The sequence below is a fragment of the Strix uralensis genome, unplaced genomic scaffold (genome assembly GCF_047716275.1).
Source record: "Strix uralensis isolate ZFMK-TIS-50842 unplaced genomic scaffold, bStrUra1 scaffold_244, whole genome shotgun sequence".
NCBI lineage: Eukaryota > Metazoa > Chordata > Aves > Strigiformes > Strigidae > Strix > Strix uralensis.
In genome coordinates, this window is record NW_027436845.1 from 1,841 (window position 1) to 9,981 (window position 8,141).

At 45.6% G+C, this 8,141-nt stretch overlaps 1 long non-coding RNA gene across 1 annotated transcript; it reads right to left on the bottom strand.

The window, feature by feature from the left end:
• Positions 1-555: 555 nt before the first annotated feature.
• On the bottom strand, positions 556-5,842 carry LOC141938701 (uncharacterized). The gene is made up of 3 exons (XR_012627370.1): positions 5,772-5,842; positions 3,447-3,594; positions 556-632 (listed from the first exon to the last, which is right to left on the bottom strand). It is a non-coding gene; the product is annotated as an uncharacterized LOC141938701 (long non-coding RNA).
• Between the last annotated feature and the right edge of the window lie 2,299 nt (positions 5,843-8,141).

Here is an 8,141-nt window from a genome sequence, read left to right on the forward strand (position 1 = left end):
AAATTCTTCTTCAGTTAGACTAGAGGCAGACCCGCTGCCTCCCCCGACAATTCCCCCTTTTTGTATTTGTGCTAGAAATATTGCAGAAACAGTCTTCTGCAGGGCCCTTTGCAGAAGACTGACAAGACATGGCAACATCAAAAGCACAGTCACAATTACCAAGATCATGACCCCCACAGTTTTGACCAGAGATATCAACCATCCAGAAAGTCCCCATCCTTTAAACATCCTTGTAAGCCAATCCAATCCGTCCTCTTCTGTTAGACGCCTCACACCATCCTTCAGCTGCTGTATACTTTTAAAAATAGATTCTGAGTGGTCAGACAAATTCATGCAACACATTCCTTCAAAATCTTCACATCCATGTCCTTGCGCTAAAAGCAAAAAGTCAATTGCAGCCCTGTTCTGTAAAGTAGCATGTCTAACACTATCAACATCAGTTAAAAGACCACTTAAAGCTAAAGAAGTAGCGTTAGTCTGTTTGCTAAGCCAACATCCCAACTTTGTTAGTTTTTTCAATGCAGAGTCACCCAGACATTCTGTTTGGGTTTTGGAACTACCCATCCTTCAGCCTGATGCAGGTTCCAGCACAGGCCGAACACACCGAGCAGGAACCCAGCGAGGGCCGGCATCTGTAGAGACACAAGCATAACCCCTGCCCCAGGTTAATAATTCACATGGTCCACTCCACTGGCCAGTAATTAGATCTCTAACATGCACTTTGATGTCTTTTTGCAAATCCTGTTTTGAAAAAAGAGAAGAGAAATGCTGAAAAAGAGGAGGTAAAGAAGAATTATCCCCGTAATGGAGAAAGTTAAGAACATAAACTGCTTTATCTAAACATGCCTGTGGTGGTTCCCCAATCATTCCCCCTTTTTGTTTTTGAAGCTGCCGCTTCAACGTACTATGTGCACGCTCAACAATTGCTTGTCCTGTTGGGGAATGGGGAATTCCTGTAACATGAGTAACACCCCACAAATTAAAAAATGTTTGAACCTTCTGTGAAATGTATGCTGGGCCATTGTCCGTTTTTATTTGGCGTGGTACCCCAAGCATAGAGAAAGCCTTTTGGAAGTGTCGAACTACATCTTTTCCTGTCTCCCCGTTATGTGCTGTTGCTACTAAGGCATGAGAATAAGTATCAATGGAAACATGAACATACTTCTGTCAGCCAAATTCATTTATGTGAGTAACATCACTTTGCCAAATCTGTAAAGCCTGCATACCTCTGGGGTTAGTACCAAAATACACTGGTGTGTGAGTTCCTTGGCAGTCAGGGCAGGCGGCTACAATAGACCGAGCTTCCGCATGAGACAAGCCGAACTGCCGTCGTAAAGCTCGATATCCTTGGTGAAAAAATTGATGTGATAATACAGCTTGTTGCTTTATGTTAGGAACAGTATTAAGAGCCATAGCGGAAACAAGAGCATCCACTCTGGCATTACCTTCTGTATAAAATCCTGGTAAAGTGGTATGACTACGGATGTGCATGATAAAATAAGGTTCTGTCCGTAGTTGAATACTTTTCCAGAGTTCTAAAAGTACATCAAATAATAATTGATTGTCTGACATGGTCAAAACCACTTTGTCTAGTCTAGAAACTAAGTTAGCTACATATGCTGAGTCAGTTACAATATTTACAGGAACAGAAAAAATAGAAAAAACAACAGCCATTGCACGTAGCTCTACTACTTGTGGAGAACCATTTTGATATACTACTTTGTTGTTCCAGTTGTTGTTTTCATACCATACTACTGCTGCTTTACCTGTTTTTCCTGAGCCATCTGTAAAAACAGTAGGGCCGTTCACTGGTTCTGGGCGGCTTAAATTTTTTTGACCAAATGGTATTTCTCGAGCAAATTTCAGTAGTGGATGTGACGGCAGGTGATATGACACCTGTCCTTGAAAACCCGCCATGGCTGCCTGTAGTTCATAATTATTTGCCAAGCACCATTCAAAATACCAATTTTGAACAGGTAAAACAATCTTAGCTGGGTCACGCCCTGTTAGTTCTGTACATCGTTTTCTGGCTTTTATGATTACATCAGCAATAAGCTCAAACAGTCCAGGAGCAGTTTTTCGTGGTCGGAATGACAGAAACATCCATTCTAGAATGTGCAGTGGGTCATCCCACTCAGAATTCCACTGCACCAAAGCACCAAATGGTACAGTTTTGTCAATTAGTACAAAGAGTTGCACCAATTGAGACAGATCTATTCGAGAAACAAATTTCTCGTATATAGATCGTTCCACCATGTGAATTACCTTTAATGCTTCCTCAGTTAATACTCTGGGTTCTCTTGGATCATTGGAATTTTTTAATAATTCCAATAAAGGTTGCAGTTGTGAATTGGTCAGTCCGAGATAGGGTCTAATCCAATTCAGAGATCCCATTAACTTCTGTACATCATTAAGGGTTTTAACTTCAAGGTTAAGTTTCACAGGTTGAGGCATTACCTGCCTACCTGTGACTGTTAGTCCTAAATACTTCCAGGGTTCTACTTTCTGCACCTTTTCAGGGGCGATAACTAATCCATAGTGTTGTAATGAATTTCTAGTCACATTCTCCATGTCATTCAACTGCTCCTTGTTGTTTGATGCTAACAGGATGTCATCCATGTAATGGTAACAATAACTGGTAGGGAATCTTTCCCTTACAGGTGACAAAGCTTGTGCCACAAACCATTGACAAATTGTTGGTGAATTTTTCATGCCCTGCGGCAGAACTTTCCATTGATATCTTTTTGCAGGTTCTGCATGATTGACAGAAGGCACAGAGAATGCAAATTTTTCCCTGTCTTGACAAGCTAATGGTATTGTAAAAAAACAATCCTTGAGATCCATGACAATGATTTCCCAATCTTGAGGGATCATGGCCGGTGAAGGCATGCCTGGTTGTAGAGCCCCCATCGTGGCCATGACAGCATTGATCTGCCGCAGGTCATGCAAAAATCGCCATTTTCCTGATTTCTTTTTTATCACAAACACTGGAGTATTCCAGGGGCTCTGAGAGGGTTCAATGTGTCCAGCAGCTAGCTGTTCTGCCACCAATTCTTGCAGGGCCTTTAATTTCTCCATTGGTAGGGGCCACTGATCCACCCACACAGGGTTATTCGTTAACCAAGTTAAAACAAGCGTGGGTTGCCTAACACCCTGCAGCACAGTGGCCCCCGTTAAAAATCCGTAGTAATCTTCACCCCCCACTGTGACAAGCAATCTCTCCCCCATAGATTGAGGGGAGCTGCTGTCACATATGGTTTAACGACTGCTTGTTGGCCCTCAGGATTGGTGATCAGAATTGCCGTAGCTGCTGTTCTTGCTCGTGCGGAGCCTCCCAGCCCCACTACCCCTGTGTCCACATCCTCTGTTGGCCAGGTGGATGGCCACAGATAGTTAGAAATAATAGTCACATCGGCGCCCGTATCTAGGAGCCCCGCAAGCCTTACTGTAGTCGGTGAATGTCCATGATTTGACAGCGTGCACGTCATATGTGGTCGAGATGATGAGACAGTCTGAGACCAGCACACTTGAGGGGGCCCTGTAGAACCGAAGCCTCCATCGCCTCGCAGTCGCTGTTCTGCTTTTGGGACACAACTCAAAAAAGGAACAAGTTGAGCGAGACGAGTACCTTTTGGAATCGTAACAGGTGGATAAAGGGTCGAAACTAATGCACAAATTTGACCCGTAAAGTCAGCATCAATGACTCCCACATGCACGATTAATCCGTTTAAGGTGCTATTTGATCTTCCTATAAGTAACGCACTCAGTCCTCGTCCTATGGGACCCCTCGCCTCAAGAGGGACCTTAACAATGTCTTTTGTAGCTATAGTTATTGTGTCGGCGGTGGATACATCCAACCCTGCTGAGCCAGTTGTTGCGGCTGATAGCTGCTCACAGAGGGGATTTGACCTGTTGTCTGGAGGGGATTTGATGTCCTCGCGCGCCCTCTCGCGCTCTTCTTGTGGTTTCCCTGTATCGGTTGCCCGTTAGCATGAAACTTGGAACGACATTGTTTCGCGAAATGTCCCGATTTCCCACATTTATTGCAATTAGTTCCTGGTGGGACAGTCATGGGCTGCTTGCCTGCCGACCTTCTGTTCGGGCAATTTACTTTCATATGACCGTCTTTACCACATCCAAAGCATTTTCCTGTATTTCGCATGTTCATGGCAGTAGCTAAAGCCGCCATTTTATGTTCCACTGTACCAACCTTTGAACATGCGGCCACCATGTCAGGAATAGAAGGATCTCCTGGTAAAGACTGTATTATCTTTTGGCAGTCCTCATTAGCATTATCCTTTGCTAGCTGTTTGCATAACATTTGTCTTAACGTTTCATCTTCTACCTGTTTCTCCAATGCAGCAGATATTTTTTCTACAAATTGCAAAAAGGGTTCTTTAGGACCTTGCCGGATAGCAATATACTTCTGTTTTGGAGCTGCCATTTCCATGGTTCGCTTTAATGCTGTAATCCCTATGTGTTGTGCCTGTTCAAGGACAATCGGAGGCCACGTAGCTTGCAGCTGAGGGTTACTAAATGGTCCCTCGCCAAGCAAGGCGTCTTCTCCGAGTCCTAACCTCGGATCGTCTTGTGGCAGTCGAGCATTATTTTGTGCAGCTGCTCGTGCCATCTGCCTCCAAGTAGATTGAAACACTTGTAATTGTACTGGCTGAAACAGCACTTGTGCGAGATGTGTAACATCATATGGACACAACAAATCTGTGCTGATTATTCGAATAAGTTGCATCACCTCAGGAGAATTGATTCCAAATTTCTGTGCTTTATTCTGCAAATCCTGCACCACCTTCCAACTGATCGGATTGTGCTCATCATGCTCATTTGTGCCTGCAACAGCTTTATAAACAGGGAATGCACCATAAGCCTCTGCTGCTATATCTACAGGCTTTGGACATGCCGGGGTTGGAGAGTATGGGCTGAGGCGTTCAACCAGATCCCAGTTGCCAGCCTCAGCAGCATACTTTCTAACTCCCTCCCAAAATCGATCAGGGGACCTTGGAATTACAGTTACTGTGGATGGAGGGAGAGTCCATGGCTGGGCTTTCTTCACCATGGGTTTATCTGTGATATGTAGAGTTTGTAAAGCCGTGGTTAAAGCTTCTTCTCCCTCACTTTCATTTTCGCTCTCGCTCTCTGGCTCTGTGTTACCCGCCCTATTTTCCTCCTCGGGGGGGGCTGATGGAATCACCCCTTCTGCTGCTGCGCCGCTAGGGGCCGCCGCTGCACCACTAGGTGGGGGGGGCTCCTCATCGCCCCGCAAAATATTTAATGGTGGAGGAGGAGGAGGTGGGCGAGGGCGCGATCTGCTTTTGCCCGTGAGGGGTTTCCTGCCTGCTATTCCTGAGGCTGAGGTATCCACTGCCTTTGTCCCTTTGCCACAGTCCTCCCCGTCATTGTCTTCAGGTCGAATGTCTGTTAGTTTCCCATCAGAGGCCTCACGCTCTATCTTCCATTCCTTTAAGGTTTCACTCAATAAGCGCCATGTGGTTGCCAACTCACATGCCTCTTTTTGTCCTTTAGAGACCTCATCCAATATTTTCAATCCTACTGCTTGCCATGCACTCACACTGAATGCAGTAACTGTTGTGGCTTCAAAGCCTTGCATCTTACTCCATAGCAAAATCTTTTTCAGGCTTTGTTCTGAGGTTTTAACCCCCTTTCTTTTTAATAGGGCTTTCCAGGTAGACAAAATTGTCTCCTCTTCCTTTGTTAATGACTGCCCCATAATTACAGTCCCGTTCCCGGTGGCTCACCTTTTTAGGTGTCGAAATTCAGGTCCGGACCAGGCAGATTCCCTCTGCTCTCAGCTACACCGGGCTCCGTCTCCGCGGCTCTTCCCGCCGCCGTTATAATTCTCCTTTAAATGACCACTTTGCTCTAATCACGTTGCTCTAATCAATCACGTCGCTCTAATTTATCACGTCGCTCTAATTTATCACGTCGGGGTCACCATTTGTCGCAGTTGAGACGGACACGACAAACATCAGATTGTGTGAAATCGACCAAAATGGCTGCAAAAGCCCCTTTATTGTTTTAACAAGCTTTTTTATAACCTTCTTCAAAGTAGGTGTTCATACAGGATTGGTTTACTTTAGTAACTAACAGTTCACGATTGGGTGATAGTTTCTCGCCTGAATCGTCAGGACAGTTCTTCTTATCTTAGTTCTCTAATCTTGTTTCCATGGCACTTCTCGGGACTTTCTCGCCTCTCATGGATACACTGGAATTTCTTCAAGGTTAAATTCTTCTTCAGTTAGACTAGAGGCAGACCCGCTGCCTCCCCCGACAGCTTGCTTCCTCCTGAAAGTGAAACAAAAACAAATTCGCTTCTCGGGTTAGAAGGAGGGGACAATCCATCTCGTGTGAATCTTATGGATTTTCCCACAGGCATCTTTTGCCTTCCAGGTATATTTGTTAAGGGGCGCGTCCAACACCAGTGGCACTTTGCCCACTGTAGGGAGTTCGACTAGGACAGGTTGTCTTGGAAAGTGGGATGGGTTGCTAGGGTGATCAGGACCATGAGGGGCTGGTATAATTGTTGGAGGTTTTGGACAGAATGCCGTGATCTTCGGGCATCCATTTACTCCCCAGCGACTGTTGACGCTGGTCACTGCGTCCCACACGCGCTCAGCCCATCCTGGCTTATGCGGTTTGAGGAAGCGTTTTAGTAGACCATTTGTTCTTTCCACAATTCCGTTTGCTTGTGGATAGTAAGGAGTATGAAACACCCACGAAATTCCCTCCTGGGCTGCCCACTCTTGGACCACTTTGGCTGTAAAATGTGAGCCATTATCCGATTGGATTGAGTGTGGCTTGGGGAAGATTCCAAACCATTCTTTCAGTGCTTTTATTGTATTTTCTCCTGTTGCTTTGGCACATGCTTTAGCTTGCACTAGTCCGGATACTATCTCTACACCTACCGGTATATAATGCTTTCCTTCTGATTTTCGAAAGGGACCGATGTAATCAATCTGCCAGGCCTCCCATAGGCCTTTTCCCTCTCTTAAGTGCAGAGGGTCACTCTCCAGGGGATGTCTGTCCAACCGGACACGGCATTGCTCACAGGAAGATATACAAGTTTTACATTCTTCCCGGGTCACTGGCCACCCTCGGGCTTGTGCCTCACAATAGAGGTCCTTAATTCCTGAATGTTTCCGCTTTACATGTAGCCATTCCAACAGACTTTCCCAATCCTCTGCTATTTGGGAGCTTTGTAGGGGAGCCAGTCGGGCTAGCTCATCCGCCTCAGCATTCCAGCGGCTTACTGGGGTGTTATCCTGCTGGTGGGATGCTACCCATGCTACTGCAAATTTCCCTTGTCTGGCAATGGTAAGGATATCCTGCCATTTTTCCTTTTGCCACACAGGTATTCTGTTGACCTCCCATCCATTTTGTTCCCAGAAAGGAAGCCATTCAGTGCAACCTTTGAATACAGCATAAGAGTCAGTATAGATATAGACAGAAGAAGCGGATTGAGCCTCATGTTGGAAAACGCTCCACACAGCAATTAGTTCTCCTACTTGTGCGCTACCTTCTCCTTCAGTAATGATCTGTTCCTTGGTGTCTACCTGAAGTGCCACAGCTCGGTATTTCCAAATCTTCCCCTCCCGTTTTGATGAGGCATCTGTAAACCAGACGTTTTGCAATTGTCCAGAAAATGGAGGAGCTACTTGTATTACTGACAAAAGCTCGGATTTTTCCTTATCTGGGTTTACCTCATCTTGTATATTTAGCACTTTCGGGGCTCCTTCGGTTACAGAAAAGATTTCACAGTAGTGCTCTATTTGTGCATACCATTTTCGCACAGAGGCTCTCTGAGCCACCCCGTCAGGGGGTGGAGTTCCTGCCAAAACAGCTTTGATCACTTTAAATGGGCCTCTGAGAACTAAAGGTTGTTGCCGAATGGTACGTTCGGCTTCTCTCAGAGCTAGGCTAACCACAAATAAACCTTTTTCCCAAGTTGTATATCTTTTCTCAGCATCTTTAAAGCTACGAGAATAAAACCCAATGGGCCTAAATGGACCTTCTGGACCCTTTTGCCACAAATGGATGGACAATCCGGTCTTGGCGAACCCCCATTCAATCTGGACCGGGTCTGTTGGGTGAATTGGACCCAGGGCCTG